The sequence below is a fragment of the Podarcis filfolensis genome (genome assembly GCF_964270895.1).
Source record: "Podarcis filfolensis genome assembly, chromosome: 1".
Taxonomy (NCBI): domain Eukaryota; kingdom Metazoa; phylum Chordata; class Lepidosauria; order Squamata; family Lacertidae; genus Podarcis; species Podarcis filfolensis.
The window spans coordinates 136,103,921-136,118,937 of record NC_139604.1 but is presented as its reverse complement, the minus strand read 5'-3'; the positions used below and the strand labels follow the sequence as shown (position 1 = coordinate 136,118,937).

Below are 15,017 nucleotides of genomic sequence, written 5' to 3'. Positions count from 1 at the left end.
GGGCGTTTCCTATCATACCAGGGACCTTCTGCATGCAGAGCAGGTGTTCTATGGGGGTGGGACTGGATCCCCCAAACAGCAAAGCAGCCTCCATAGACTGTCTCCTTGAGGCTCACAGTGACTCCTGTTCTGCAAGTTACAGGCAGAGTGAGGGATGGAGAGCCCATAGATCCACCCTGGTCTGTGGAGTGGAGCCTGTCTGGTCCTCCTGCTCTGCAATGCAACGTCAGGCGTCTTGGGCAGATGTGGATTATGTGGTCCCTTGGAATCAGCCCTGGCCCAGGTCCAAACTCACTCCTTGGTGGAAGGTCCCAGGTGCCAGGCTCTGGGGGGAGAAGAGGGCACTGGACTGGATGTGCCCCCTTTGGCCTGATCCAGAAGGCTCTTCTGGTGTCTTTACGGAAACTGCGGGTGGGGAGAGGGCTGCTCTTGTGCTCGAGTCCTGCTTGGGGGATCCCCCTGGGGGCACCTGGCTGGCCACTGTGAGAGCAGGATGCAGGGTGACATGGGTCCTTGGCCTGATCCAGCAGGATCTTTTGCTTATGCATTTACCCAAAGGAAGAAAGAGGAAGCTGGGCAATTTGGGCCAATAAAAAGAGCAGCTCAGTCCTGGAGTTTTGACTCAACCCATGATGCGGAAAGCCCCACTGTGTACTATTTCACATCCCTCTCTTTTGTTTCCCCGGCAAACATTTCCATCTTCCTCACCTTTGGCCACTGCGAGGACAGGGTGCTGGACTAGGTGGGCTCCTTAGGGCTGACCCAGTTGCCTGTTGGTCTCATGCTCTGATGGGGGAAGCCCCCCCCCCCGCATTCTGACCCTGAGGCTCCTCACTTTTTTCACTTCCGCCATCCCTTCCTCAGGCCAGGGAGCCAGAGAGCACACGCCATTCCAAGTGCATTCACACCATTGATGCGCATCAGGGCGTTACGGCACCGAAAGGTTTTCCTCGCAGCCCCCTCCCCTGACAACCCCCAACACAGAACCTGCCTTTCTGTGGCTGCCACATCCCACATGGGGGAGGGAATGCTTTCATTGAGCTGCCCACTGTGACCCCCAAATCCATTTCCCCGCTAGTCACTGCTGGCTCTTTTCTCTATATCGGCGTGTATGTGAAGTCGGGGTCATCCTTTCACAAAAGGTCCAGCCAGGAGAATCTTTCTATCAGTTCTCTTCATCTAATGGTGCCTCCAGGCACAAGGGAGGCAGTGAATGAAAATGTGGCAGTTCTACGGCTCAGGCCGTTTTGGTATTTATTTGTTGACACTTTTATGATTTTTCATACATTTGGGGTCCATCTGGATGTTCTGGGCTATCATTTCATCTTCAAATATCTCCAGGGCTGTCACATGAAAGATGGAGCAAGATTGCTTACTCCTGCTCCTGAGGGAAGGGTCTGAACCAACGAATTTGAATGACAAGGAAGGAGATTCCAGCTAAACGTCAGGAAGAACTTTTTGATGCTCAGAGCTGTTTGACAGTGGAACCGTCTCCCTCGGAAGATGGTGAACTCTCCTTCCTTGGAGGTTTCTCAGCAGAGGTTGGGTGGTCATCTGTCAGGGGTCATTTTGCTATGATTCCCTCATTACTTAAGGTTGGACTAGATGACCCTTGGGGTGGCTTTAAACTATACAATTCTATGATTTCACAGCAGCTAAATTTCACTAAGAGGCTCAGGAGCCTGGTGGGCTCCTTGTGGACTGCAGAACCTCCTTTTGCATCTTGAGTTGAAGAATAAATTTGGGTCTTGGCACAGGGTGTATGGCTTCCCTTCAGCTCAGAATACAGACAAGCATTAAGAGTTGGACAGAGGCCGATTCCAAGCCAAATAATTAAAAACTCACTACTCCCAACTAATTAAGAAGCCGGCATCTCTCTGCGTGGAAGAGGAGAACTTATATTGTAACTGCTCAAACAGGGAGTTTGGAGATTCAGTGGAGAGAGTGTTGGATTAGGACCTGGGAGATCAGGGACATCAAGGTGGCACACATGGTTCTTCCCCTCCTCATTTGATCCCCCCAACAACCTACAAGGTAGGTTAGGCTGAGCTTCATGGCTGACTGGGTGGGTGGAGATTCAAACAATGGTATCCCAGGTCCTAGACAAATACTGTAACCCAGGCATGGCCAAACTTGGCCCTCCAGATGTTTTGGGACTACAACTCCCATCATCCCCAGCTAACAGGACCAGTGGTCAGGGATCATGGGAATTGTCCCAAAGCATCTGGAGGGCCAAGTTTGGCCATGCCTGCTCTAACCACTACACCACACTGGCTCTCCCACTGCTCCACAGGGAGTCCTGCCTGGCCTACTGCATTAGGATCTGCTGTTGCCAATAGGTCCCCTCCATTTCTCAGAGAAGGAGGTCACCCACTTTCTGGCTCTTATTCCAGAATCTCCCACTTACTCAGGGAGCAGAGGGTGAGTCACCCAGGTGAGTCACCTGCTTACAAGGTGCATGTAGCTCCTCAGTGTCCCTCGGGTGCTTTTGAGTGTTCAGAGTGCTTCATATCAATTGGAACAACCTTGTAAGGTAGGTCAGAGGAGGCCAGGTCTAAGAGGCTTGAGACCTCCTGGAAGAGGCAAGTTTCAAGCCAGCCATTTCCTGCCTCAAGAGGTATTCACCCCCCCCCCCTTGGAAGGTGGCTCTCTTCAGCCCTGGAGAGGCCACAGCAGAACTCCAGGATGAGCTCCTCCACACCTCAGGACTTTCTACCTTACCCTGCCAAGGAGGACTTGCCTGTGTGCAGGGAGCTGCCTTCTCCTCTCCAGGCTGCTCCATAGTACCATCATCAGCGACAGCAGACCGTCCATATCTCAGGGGGATGTGGGGAAGTGGAAGGATCTCCCTGGACCTCAGGACCTTGAGCCACCATTTGCTGCCCTGTTTGGGGGTCACCCTTGACCTGGGTGTCCTGGCCTCCAATGCAAGCCCTGCCCTGAGCTGTCAAATGAGGGGACAACACTGCAGGGAGAGTGGCTGGCCTAGCGGTTTCAGCCAGCATGTTCCTTGGAGAGAGAGCAGGCAACTGCCTCAGGCCAGCCAAGCAGGCAGGGATGAGGGCTGCGCAGAGGCTCTGGAGCTCAGCCTGAGAGACGCTCAGTTATTGCACAGAATCATTATCACAGAATTGCAGAGGTGGAAGGGACACCCAAAAGGTCCTCTAGTCCAACCCCCTTCAATGCAGGGCCATCATCCCCACCAGTGACTTCCAAAGGATTGTGCTCTGAAAGAACTTCCAAGGCCCCTCGGTACTCCTACAACCCCTGCAAGGTAGGCCCATGAACTTTATTATCATATCATTATTTATTAAACCTGTATGCCACCCTTCATCTGAAGATCACAGGGTGGTTTGCAACTTAGAAATACATGAGAACAAAACACACATCATAAAAACAAGAACAAATCAATACCCCCCCACTCCCACAAACACATTTAAATGGATGTCGCCGCTGTCAGCTAAGAGTCCGGCCTGCTGCCCGCTTTCCCTCCACGCAGGCAGATCGCCTCGGCCCCGTTGCCCGGTGAAAGCGAAGCAGCACCCCTTCGCCACCTCTGCCACGGAGCGGAGCTCCCGTCCAGCCTCCCCGCCGTCGGAAGAAGCGCCCGCGCCGCGCCCTGAAGCGGAGCTGGAGAGAGGCCGGTAAAGCGCGAGCCCCGTCGGGAGGAGCGCGTCCCTTCTCGGCTCAGCTAGCTGCCCTCGGGCCCGCTCCGGAGGGCAGCAGCACGTCGCAGAACCGCTGGCCCGCGTGCTGTTGGCCCTGCGCCCCCGCCCCACGCCGGACACCCCACAAAGTCCATCCTCTTCCGACGGGACGTCCGGACGGCGTTCCATCCGTCGCCTGGAAGCGCGGCGCCGCGGACCTTCTCCCGCGCCCCGGCAGCTCCGCCGTCGCCGTCCTTGCCATCCAAGAGGGAACAGCCCCCGACGGAACCGAGACCCCGCGCCCCGTCTCTTTGTTGGTGAAGGCGGGGAGGAGAAAAGAAGCGGTGGTCGCGGCAGAACTGGCGGGCACCGCCCGGAGGAAGAAACCGGGGGTGGGGGGCTCACGCAGGGCAGCCCCCTCCCCGACGGCCTCGGCGGTGCGTCCCGGCTCAGCCCCGGCCGCCGCCGAGTGGAGGGGCGTCTGGGCGGCGGGCGCCTTTATTGGAGGCCGGGCTAGGCGGGCGCCGCCTCGCAGCTCCTGCGCCGGCGCCGCCCCCTCCCCGCCCGCCCGCTTGCCCGCCCCTCCGCGCCGCCGGACGCTTCCCGTCTCCGCCACTCGGGCGCGCTTCGGACTGCGGAGGAGACGCCGCCGCCGCCGCCACAAGGCTTCATGCGGCAGCGAGGCGAGCGGGGTTCGGCCGGGCGGCAGCCGCCTCGTTCCGGGGCTTCTGGTGGTGCGGCGCCGGGGATGGAGCTGGCCGCGGCGGGCGGCGGCGGCGGCGGCGAAGGAGAGGCTCGGTTCGGCGCGCTCGGAGGAGCCCAGGCGGGCGGCGCTCGGCTGCCACTGTCCCCGCGGCGCCGCCACTGAACGGCGCCCGGCCGAGGCTCCGGCGCGCCCGCTCCTCTCGCTCGCGCTCTTTCCTTCGTGCCTGGCGGCGGCGGCGGCTACGACGGCGGCGGGGATGTGATCGGCGGCCGGGGCGGCGGCGCTGGGGCGGAGGGGGCCGGGGCCAGCGAGGGCGCGGCGCGCCCGGAGGGATCTTTGCGCATCGCGGGAGCGGCGGGCGAGGCGGCGCGCAGGGCGTCGGGGCCGGGCAAGGTCACCCCCGGGCCGGTGGAGTCGCTTCCCGCCGCCCGCGCGCTTCCCATGGGGCGAGCTCGGCGGCTTGAGCGCGCCCGCCAAGCCGGGCGCTCCGGCCCCGAGCGCAGCCGCTCTTGTGCCGCCGCCGCCGCCCGGGGCCGCCGTCGCCTCTCGCCTCTAGGATGCGGCGCCTGCCGCGGCGCCTGGTGAGCGGCGCACCGGAGCAGGGAGCGGGCGGACGACGAGGAAGGCGGCCAGCAGCAGCAGCAGGAGGAGGAAGGCGGCCGCCGGAGACGGAGCGCCCCGGGCGGCCGGTCGGATTCCCCGGGAGGCAGCAGGTAAGCGCCTCGGCTCGCGCTCTCTGCATTGCAGCCCCCGCGCGGGGAGGGGGGCGAAGGGGTTTGGGAGACGGGGAGGGGAGGGGGCGAGCCACCTCTTCCCAATGGGGGGCCTGTTTCCCCGCGCCCTCCCCGTCGGAGGGAGGGGGAAGGGAGGGGAGGGTCCCGCTGGGCACGGCCAGGTGTGGCTGCTGCGCCCTTCTCCCGGTTTTCCTGCGCGACGAGGGGGTGAGCGCTGCCCCTCCTTATTTCTTCCCGGTTCTATAACAGAAGGACGCCCCCGCCCTCCCCGTCCTGTTCAGGGAGAGAATGGAGGTTCCTGCAAAGCACTCCCTCCCCCCACCTGCCAAATCCTCCCCCGTTTTCGGGGCTCCGGAACTCGCTTCTCCGCTTGCCTGCCGCTGCGGCTCTGGCAGGTTGGGGGAGCTCCAGGGTCGGTTTTGGAGGGTCTGGATGCGGGAGCGGCCCCCCCCCCCGCACCGGGGGGAAGGAGTCAGCCGACAGCCCCCGATTCCCCGCACGTAGAACCAAGGGCCTGGCGCCGAGTGGGTGGGATTTCTCCGGGGTGGGGGGAGCACCGTTCGTGCCGCCGAATCTAGGCTCCCCCCCAAAAAACCTGGACCCTTTGGGGGACTCGCTCCGCTTCTTGCCTGCGCAGATTTTTTTCTCCGCAGCAGCGGGGGGGGGGGTGTCCCTGCCGGTTTCTAGGCGAGAGGGTCTTTGGGCTGCCCCTCCCCCAGCGCTTTGGATCTTCCCGCTCCTGCCCCCCTCCTGCTGGTGCTCTCCGAAGGTGTGGGGCGCCTCCTGGAAAGGCGCGCTGGAGCTCCGAAGCGGGAGGGGGGCGGGGAGAATGGCAGGTTTTTTGGGGGGTGGGGACGGGAGGAGGAGGATGTGGACAGAGCCCAGGCAATGGTGGGGGCTGTATCCCCCCCCCCCCCGGTCTATGGCCATGGAAATGGCAGGCTCCCTGGAGGAGGAGGGGCCGGGGGGAGGGGGCGCGTTTCTGAGGAAAGAGGTTTCCAGCTGTTAAGTTGCCCTCCTGTTTCTTTGGCGTTGGGGACCTAAACTGCTGCTGCCACTTGTCCCCCTTTGGGAGGTGGGGGTGGAGAGGAGCGTCTTTCTGTAAGGCCCTTGTGAATTGTGCTTGTAGGGCCGGGGTCTCTTCCTCCTGGCTGCTGGTGTGGGGCAGGGGCCACCCTTAATATTGAGCTGGTGGGAGCTCCCTTCTTCCTCCAGGCCCTGAGAGCAGGTCTGAGGTCTTTGCAGAGCTCTGGAGCAAGTTGGGGGGCTGGAGGGCAAGGAGGCCCCCCAAGTGGGGGAAGGGTACTTAGTATCTCTGGACATTGTTTTAGCCTCATGTCCAGCCGGTTTCTTCCTGGCCTGGGGATATGTGCTTGGCCAGAGGAGGTGGAGGGGGACATTCTCAGGGGAAAGGCCAGAGCTCAAGGGACGAGCACCTACTTTCCCCGAAAAAGGTTCCAAGTAGGGGCTGAGGGAGACCCTGGACCCTTGGGGAGTCTGCTGCCAAGCAGTGTAGATGCTACAGAGCTCCATGGCCTGTTGGCCTGGACCCCACATAAGCAACTCCCTGAGTAGCAACTGGTTGGAAGGTGGAAGACAGGCCAGTCCTCTGTCCAAATGTCACCTTGGCTGTATGAGGTGGTCTTAGGCAGCCCGTATTTCCTTGGCCCCCAGCTGCGATATGGATAGGAAAGGTGGCCCCTTGCAGGTCTGTTGCAAGGATTGCTCTGATAATGCATGAGGATAGCTGCTTCATTTTAGGGCCTAAGACATAAAGGCTTTGCTACTTGCCATTGTAGCAGTGTATTGGAAGAGCCTGGCTGCCAGATCCTACCAAAGTGGAGGCCTGACTAGTCGGGCATCCTGGTCTCCCCACCTGCAAACAGGACCTGAGAGCAACCTCAGCAGCAGCACTCTCTCTCCACAGGATGTGGTCTCATTTGGGGGCCTCCTGATGGTCCCCGTGGTGGAGCATCCAGCTGGGAGTGGGAATGTCCCTGGCCTGAACCCTTGGAGAGCCATCACTGGCAGCCGAGGTAGACAAGACCAAGGTAGACTCAGGAGAAGGCAGCCTCCAGAGTTTCCTGCCTCTGGCAGTGGAGGGAGGACATTGACCACAAGGCTGGCACCCACATTTCAGCCCCCACCAACCCCCACTTGCCCAAGGAGCCCCAAGGCGGTTGTGGAGGAGGAGACCCCCAAAGCCCCTTCCTTCCTCCTGACCAAGGAGACCTTCAAGGGGGAGTCCAGCCTTTCTTCTCCTTCTGGGCAAGGAGAGCTGGATGTGGGCAAGTCTCCCTGGCTGCAATTGCTTGCCCTCCCTCTCCCCCAGGGGATCGATACTCCTTCTGCTTGAGGGCTTGATAACAGGGCTGGTTTTATAGGAAAATCTTTGGGGATGCTATCAGAGCAAACATTCTGCTCGGGAAAATCGTTAGACTAGCTTTGTCTTTAGCAGGCTGAGCCGAGCCCCAGTTAAGTAGGCGAGGTCTGCTGGCAAGGAGAGCTGGCCCCTTGTGGAGCAGCCATGGCGGTTGCCGGCGGGGTGGGTGGGTGTCATTTGGAGCAGGTGTGAGCAGCATGTGCTGATCCAGATAGGGCAGCGGGACAAGGCCTGGCAAGGAAGTCTTCCCTGCCCCCACCCCACCAGAAGAAATTGAAATATGGACATGGTTCAGTCCTTTCCAGGGGAATTTGCCTGGAGAGTGTTTGGCTGCCTTTGGATATGCCAAATGGCTCAGGGCACTTGTGGGTTGGGGGTTGGGGGTGCTCAGGCCCACATGTGAATACCCAGATGTGACCATCTCCGCTGGAGGCTGAGGGGAGGAGGCAGGCAGGCAGGCAGCGGTTGTCGGTTGTCAGAGGAGCGATTCAGCCCAGCAGGACCAAAGTCTGCCTTCGTAGTGGCGGCTGCTTTCTCCTCTCGGTGTCTCCCGTGCCCTTGAGCCTGAAATAGATGCTACTCCAGAACAAAACAACAAGCCTTGCAGGATTGTGCCGGCCTCACAGCTCTGCATTCGTCTGTTCAAAAGGTGCGGCGGTTGTAGAAGCACCACATGCAGTGGGAGGATGGGGGAGGCAAGGGGCAGGATTTGGCCCCAGAGGTGCACCTGTGTGTGAGAGAGGGAGAGAATGAGTGGAAAGGGGGCTGTGCTCTGGGCACCTGAGGCCGATTTCAAGGGAGACGTGAAATGCTTCTGAGCCTCTCCCCTCTATGGGTCACGTGTGCGAGGCTTTGACACACAATTGGCCAGAGCGAGGGAGAGACATCAGACCTTGGTTCCTGCCAGCGTGGATCTTGCCAGTTTTGTGGACTAGCCAGTTCCAACATCACACTTGGAAGCAGCCTCTACAGCTCCAGCCTTCAGCCTTTTCAGACCCAGGGTGCACTTTGCATAGAATCAGAGTCATCTAGTCCAACCCCTTGCAATTCAGGAATCACAACTAAAGCATCCATGACAGTTGTCTTTCCAGCCCCGGCTTCAAAAAACCCAGTGCCCCCAAACATGCATTGGGGGACCCATTTCTTAACCTTTCCCATCTATTTCCATGGTGGCCATGCTCCTGTTTGAGCTGCTGCTCAAATCAATCCATGACCTGCTAGTGGTTCTTGCCCCACCAGCTGAAGACCAGAGCTCGAAAGAAACCCCCTTCAAATACTGGAGCATTTCCTTTTTCAACTGGTGGAGTCCTAGTTTGTGGCTTGGAGGGGAAGAGGGGCCCAAGGCTCTTGGGCATTTTGGTGGCCCTACAAGGCTGAGTTCCCAGGGGGGGCTATGGAAGCTGCCATTTTGGATTTCTGTTTGGCTGATGAAGATTTGAGCAAAGGCTCTGTGAAGAACTGGAAGGATCAAATGAGTTAAAGCGCATCCTTGGGCTGTGGGGGTGTCCCGATGCCCCCACTTCTCTGGTCCTGCCCACTGCCTGAAATGTTTCACAGATGGGAGGTGGTGGTCTGTCCTGGACAGTGCAGAGTTCCCAAGGCATGGCTATACCAAAGTCTGGGGTGCTGATGTCCTCTCACCACCAAGGGGCTTGGAAGCAGACACACCTGCAAGGATCATACCTGTGGGAGTTGGCATGGGAGAGCTGGAGGAGATAAGAGGTTCACAGAATTGTAGAGTTGGTTTGTCTAGTCTATGTACTGCAGGAATCGCAGCAAACCTTCTGGCCAGAGAGGAGGGGGCAGAGCAGTCCTGGGTCACAGGCTTGTCCTGCTGAGCCCCCCAGCCAACCTGGCAAAATCCCTGGCCTCCTCACTGCTTTTCTTTTCCATTTATGGGAGAGGAGCAGATCTTGAAATATAAATAAGGGAGAAGCTACACGAGAGCAGGTGCTTGTTTCAATTTGTTATCCTGGTTGTTGATTGATGTCTCTGGACTACAGCAGTACAAGGTATTTGTTCTCGGATCAAAAGGACCCTTTTGCTGAAGAATTAGGGCTGCTACAGATCCGCTGGTGCTCCCCAAAGGATGAGCATTAGAAGTTGAGGCTCCTGCCTCAGCTTCCAGCACCACATAAACAGTCAAGAGATGCCAACCCAGTTTGTCATGCTAAGCCCAACCATGGCTTCATGTGGGCATGCAGGTGTGGTCTTTCAGAGTGGAGAAGGTGCCCACTTTGCAGCTGAGAGCTAAGTCATTGTTTGGCAGAACTTGTCCTCTGAATCTGGGCTTGTGGGTTGACAGACTCCAGACAAACCAAAAGCAGGTGACACGAAAGCAAACCATGGCTTAGCTCCCAGTGGTGCAACAGAACCTGAGGAGGAAGGAGACAGTTGCCATCTCCTCTCCAGAGCCCATGGCTTTGTGGGTCCATGCGAAGCTATTGTTTGTTAGGTTATGTTACTGTTTATTTACATGCTGCCTTTCCGCCAAAAGACTCCCAGGGCAACTCCCAGGAACAAACAGATACGTTCTTCACACACACACAAAATATTTATATACCACTGTTTCATAAAAATATATCACAGCAGTTTGCAACAATATAAAAACACAAAACCATACAGTAAATTCGTAAGGCGTTAGAAGCAAATACATACAAACACAATGATACAAATACAGAATAAGGCAAATCCAGATGATGCACATTCAAAACAGCCATAGAATCAGAGAGTTGGAAGGGATCCCAAGGGTCATCTATTCCAACCTCGTCCAGTGCGGGGATCTCCACTAAAGAATCTCTGATCAGAGTCCCAGGCAGGGTCGGTGTGGCAAGGTAGATGCCCCGTGGTGGGTCCCCCAGACCCTCCCCTGCCACTCAGTGTTGCAGGAGAACAGGTCCCATCCCTTGCGTTGTGCCCGTGCTTCCCTCTTTGGCTCCAGCCTCCCTCTCTCCTTGACCCCCCTCCTGCCTCTGGGCCCTGAGCCCCTTCTCTCTCTGCATTCCTCCGGCTTGAGGAGATCTTGGTGAGGAGCCCAGAAGCAGCCGCATCAGGCCCATCATCCCTTTCCCCCTCTTGACCAACCAGAAGTCCCTGTAGCTTCCAAGGTCTTCTTTGGTTTGGAGGGCTGGGCTGAGGGAGAAGGAGCCGGAATTGACGCCAAGGGTGGGGCTCCTTCCAGCCAACTGATATTTTGTAATGGAACAGAACAATCAGCTTGATCCCACCATGGCCCCTTCCTTCTCTCCACCTTTATTGTGTTCTTCCTATGCCAATAAACCTCACAGAGATCATCTGTCTAAATCCAGTAGCTCCCCTCCACCTCCCTAGCAGTGGCAGAGCTTCAAGCTCTGGCGGGGGGGGGGGTGGCGGCGGAGAGCAGGCGGGGGCGTGGTGTACATCCTGGGGGCGTGGCCGCCGGGACGGTGCACTCCCTCCACACCCCTGTTCCTCCGCCAGTGCTCCTTAGTGACTCATTTGAAAGCAGGTACCAGATTGAAGAACATCAGAAGAGCTTTCCGGATCAGGCCCATCTAGTCCAGCATCCTTTTCTCACAGGCCAAACAGATGCCCTAAATGGGAAACCAAGAAGCAGGAACCGAGCCTAAGAGCATCCCTCTCCCCTCCTGGGGTTTCCAGCAACTGGTGTTCAGAAGCATCTCTGCCTCTGACTGTGGAGGCAGAGCAGAGTCCTTGTGGCCAGGAGCCATGGAGAGCTTTGTCCTCCATGAATTTGCACAATTCTTTTAAAAAGCCATTCCAGTTGGTGACGGTCGCTGCCCTCCTGCAGAAGTGAGCTCCATCTTTTTCAGCAAAGCTGCCTTCCTGGCCTGAGCCCCTTTGCCCTCTAACCTGGGGGTGGCAGTCTTCCCAACAGGGCTGCATGCCACAATTGTGCGCCCTGCCCTGTGAGGGCTCCCCTATCCATGTCCTTGGGCCTCTCCCTTGCTGCTCCTTCAAGGGGGTCTCCACCCCCCTTTGTTTAATCCTCCTCATCCTTCTCTGTGGCTTCATGGGGCTCACTCTTCACATGGGGGCAGGGAAGACTTGCCCCCTTTAAATGTGCTGCTGCAAGAGGATTTTATTTTTTGTTCTTTGCTGTTTCTATCTGATTTCAGCATTTCCGTTGCGTTTGCTCTGAAAGAAATCACCTTGAGGTACCTGAGCGCAAAAAATGCAGCTTATATTTATTAATAACGTCAGCTGCCGCTACTGCATTTCTAACCTGCCCTGTATCAAATGATCTCAGAGCAGGTTGCAATCCATAAATATGCCAATACAACGTAAACTGTAAAAACCACAAAAATCAACCATGTGAAATCTAATAACCAGTGGCAAAATCCAATATAGGGCCATTATACAAACCGGTGGTGTGACTGGCTTTGGAATACTGTACTGTTCTGGTTGCCTCCCCTCAAAAAGGACACTGTAGAGTTGGAGAAGTTTCAGAAGGGGGCCACCAAAGTGATCAAGGAGGCAACAAGGCTGCCAAAAACCAGCTGCTCAATTCGCCAACAAATTTGGGACCTAGAATTTCAGTGTCATGTGAGTGAGATGAATAAACACCCAGCAGTCAAAGATGGTTTTACCCCAGCAATATATCTGTCAAAATTACAAATATCTAAATATAGACTGTTGTTCACCCTCGCTAGATTCAACGTGCTGCCATCTGCCTTATTGCAGGGCAGATCTGTGGGTAAACCGTATGTGGAACGAGTTTGCCGCTTGGCCTGATAGAGGTGGAAACCGTCTCTCATGTCTTGCTACGATCTCGTTTTTATGAGGATATACGCTCAGTCTTTATCACCCCTGTTATACAGAAAATTCCAAGTGGGTCTGAACCTCAATTCTTAAAATCCCTGATAGAGGATAAAGATCCAGATATCACGCCAAGGGGGGCCAAATTTTGCATGACTGCCATAAAACTGAGGGAACAAGCTGTGCTATTACAAAGACTAAGGTCTCAGGTGCAAACTCTAGATAATATTTTAGAGACTAAGACCTAAACCACATTTCTAATGGCTGTCATATTCGTATTGTTTATTGTCATAGTTGATTGTTAATTCAAACTTAATCCTATTGTGTTTTATGTTCGCTTAGTACGGTTTGTGAATCTGGTCTGGGACCATAATACATTTCATTCATTCAAACACCAGTGGCTGGAAACCCCAGGAGAGGAGAGAGGAGCTCTTGGGCTTGGATCCTGCTTGCGGGTTTCCCATAATGGGCATCTGGTTGGCCCTTGTGAGAACAGGATGCTTGGCTAGTTGGACCCCGGTCTGCTCCACCAGGGCTCTTGTCACGTTCTGAACCTCTAGGCATTCAACTCAGACACCACAGCTTCCACTAAGAGCCACCCACACCCCAAATTCACGAGACCAATGGTGCCAACCAGGCCTAATCCTGAATTCACTGAGAACAGGAGGCACGCTAGACTAGATAGCTGGATCCAGCAGGCTGTTCTTGTGTTCTTTTGTACTTCTTGGCTGCCTGAATCACACAACAGTCTAGATCATGGGTAGGTAAACTAAGGCCTGGGGGCTGGATCCGGCCCAATCGCCTTCTCAATCCGGCCCGCGGACGGTCCGGGAATCAGCGTGTTTTTACATGAGTAGAATGTGTCCTTTTATTGAAAATGCATCTCTGGGTTATTTGTGGGGCATAGGAATTCGTTCTTTTTCCAAAATATAGTCCGGCCCCCCCCAAGGTCTGAGGGACAGTGGACCGGCCCCCTGCTGAAAAGGTTTGCTGACCCCTGGTCTAGCTCAAGAGGTGGGGACCCCAGGGCACTGCATGATTTCTGGTCTCCTTGTCAGCCCCCCCAGCAGAGTGGCCAGTGGGGGGGCTGATGTTGCTGGACCCCAGCCCCCCACTGGCATCCCCAATGACTGGCAGTACAGAGAAGGGCAGAGGGGAGGGCCACAAGCAGTTTCTTCATCCGGTGCATGCACATTCCTCCGCTGCTGACCCTTTCCTCCTTGGCCTATGTTTTGCAGGGCATCTGGTGGGGGGGGCAGCAGTGGGGAGATGGGGGCCAAGAGGAGCCCTGTTGGCTGAAAAGAATTGTTCTTTGATGCTGTAAGGGCAGCACCGTGGGGACTCCACAGATCAAGAAATAAATGGAAATATCTCTGGTGCCGGCATTCTCCGAAGCCTCTTTTCTGAGTTTATCCTCCTCAGGAAAATGGATTGTTTACAATATCATCTGTTTCCTTAGTAAATCTAAAGCCCGTGAAATGGGGAGAATCTCATCTCTTACCTGCAAATATTGTGTGAAATGGCAAATCTGCAGAATTGCGCACCCCCACCCCCACCACTACTGTTGCAGTAGTCATTGTGCATTGCTGAATTACTTTCCAGGGTGTATTTTACCAATACACTCTTAATAGCTGAAAGGGGAAATAGAAAAAGATATTTCTGCTTATTTCTTTTTGTTTGGGTGCATTATTATTATTATTATTAAACACATCGTAATTCCGTTTTTTGATACTTTTGTGCTGTGAGAGTGAAGGAAGGGATTATCCATCTTGGGTGGCTCCTCTTATCCATCAGAATAATATCTAGGCAGGCATAATCGTCAGTGTTATCTGTGATTCTCCTATGCTTTCTGGGGGGCCCTCGCCCTGGTTCTGCAGTCAAGCAGGGATGTGTCTGTCTGTGCATTTGTGGTCATGCTGGATTCAGCAGGATTTGTCAGCAAACATGCTCATCCATGGCACGCATGTGGCAGTCCTCCCACTGACCTCGTGAGGCGCATGGCTTGTTCTAGAGCTGTGGCTCCCAAAGTGGGTGATGGGACATGAGTGGGGGGCACTGAGAGGCAAGGGGGCAGCAGGGGGACGCTTGGGGTGTAAATGGCCACCAGACTTTGAAAAGCTGACGGATCAAGTGCATCCATTTTGTTGCATTAATTGGTTACTGTTTTGAGTTTTGTCGTGTTAGAATCATAGAATCATAGAGTTGGAAGAGACCACAAGGGCCATCGAGTCCAACCCCCTGCCGAGCAGGAAACACCATCAGAGCACTCCTGACATATGGTTGTCAAGCCTCTGCTTAAAGACCTCCAAAGAAGGAGACTCCACCACACTCCTTGGCAGCAAATTCCACTGTCGAACAGCTCTTACTGTCAGGAAGTTAGTGCCTTCCTTAGTTGGTTGTGGAAACTGCTATTCTGAAGAATGCTTTTTGTAGGGTACAGTAGAGGATGAGTTTGTGGAACCAAGGGGGTGGGGCCCCCAAAGGTTTTGGGAACCCCTGAACCATAGTTAAATTGTGCTTTGAATTGTCTTGCTGGATGGTCGGCTCAGTGTTCCTCTGACTCCTAATTCTTCATGCCAGCTGTAGTTATAAAAAGATGTTGGAGAAGGTCTGGGTTGCACCTTAACAGTCCCCACACTATGCAAACCTCCAGAGAGGAGGACTTGGCTGCTTTGCTCACCCCCAATTCTCCTCCTTCCCCTCTCACCTGAGAAAGGTCACCTGAACCCACATCTCGTGGTCTCGCTCTCCTGAGTCTGGGCAGGCCAGGAGGAGCAACCAAGGATTGT

At 55.7% G+C, this 15,017-nt stretch overlaps 2 protein-coding genes across 4 annotated transcripts in view; one reads left to right on the top strand and one right to left on the bottom strand.

Annotated features, from left to right (window-relative positions):
• Positions 1-15,017, bottom strand: part of LOC310763462 (cytochrome P450 2H1-like) — a 338,072-nt gene that overhangs the window by 244,300 nt on the left and 78,755 nt on the right. The gene's annotated exons all lie outside the window — the stretch shown is intronic.
• LRFN5 (leucine rich repeat and fibronectin type III domain containing 5) overlaps positions 4,302-15,017 on the top strand; it is a 77,805-nt gene continuing 67,089 nt past the window's right edge. For all 3 annotated transcript variants that reach the window (XM_083612783.1, XM_083612782.1, XM_083612781.1), the window contains exon 1: positions 4,302-5,066. The gene's annotated coding sequence lies outside the window, so the exon portion shown is untranslated. The remainder of the gene's footprint in view (positions 5,067-15,017) is intronic.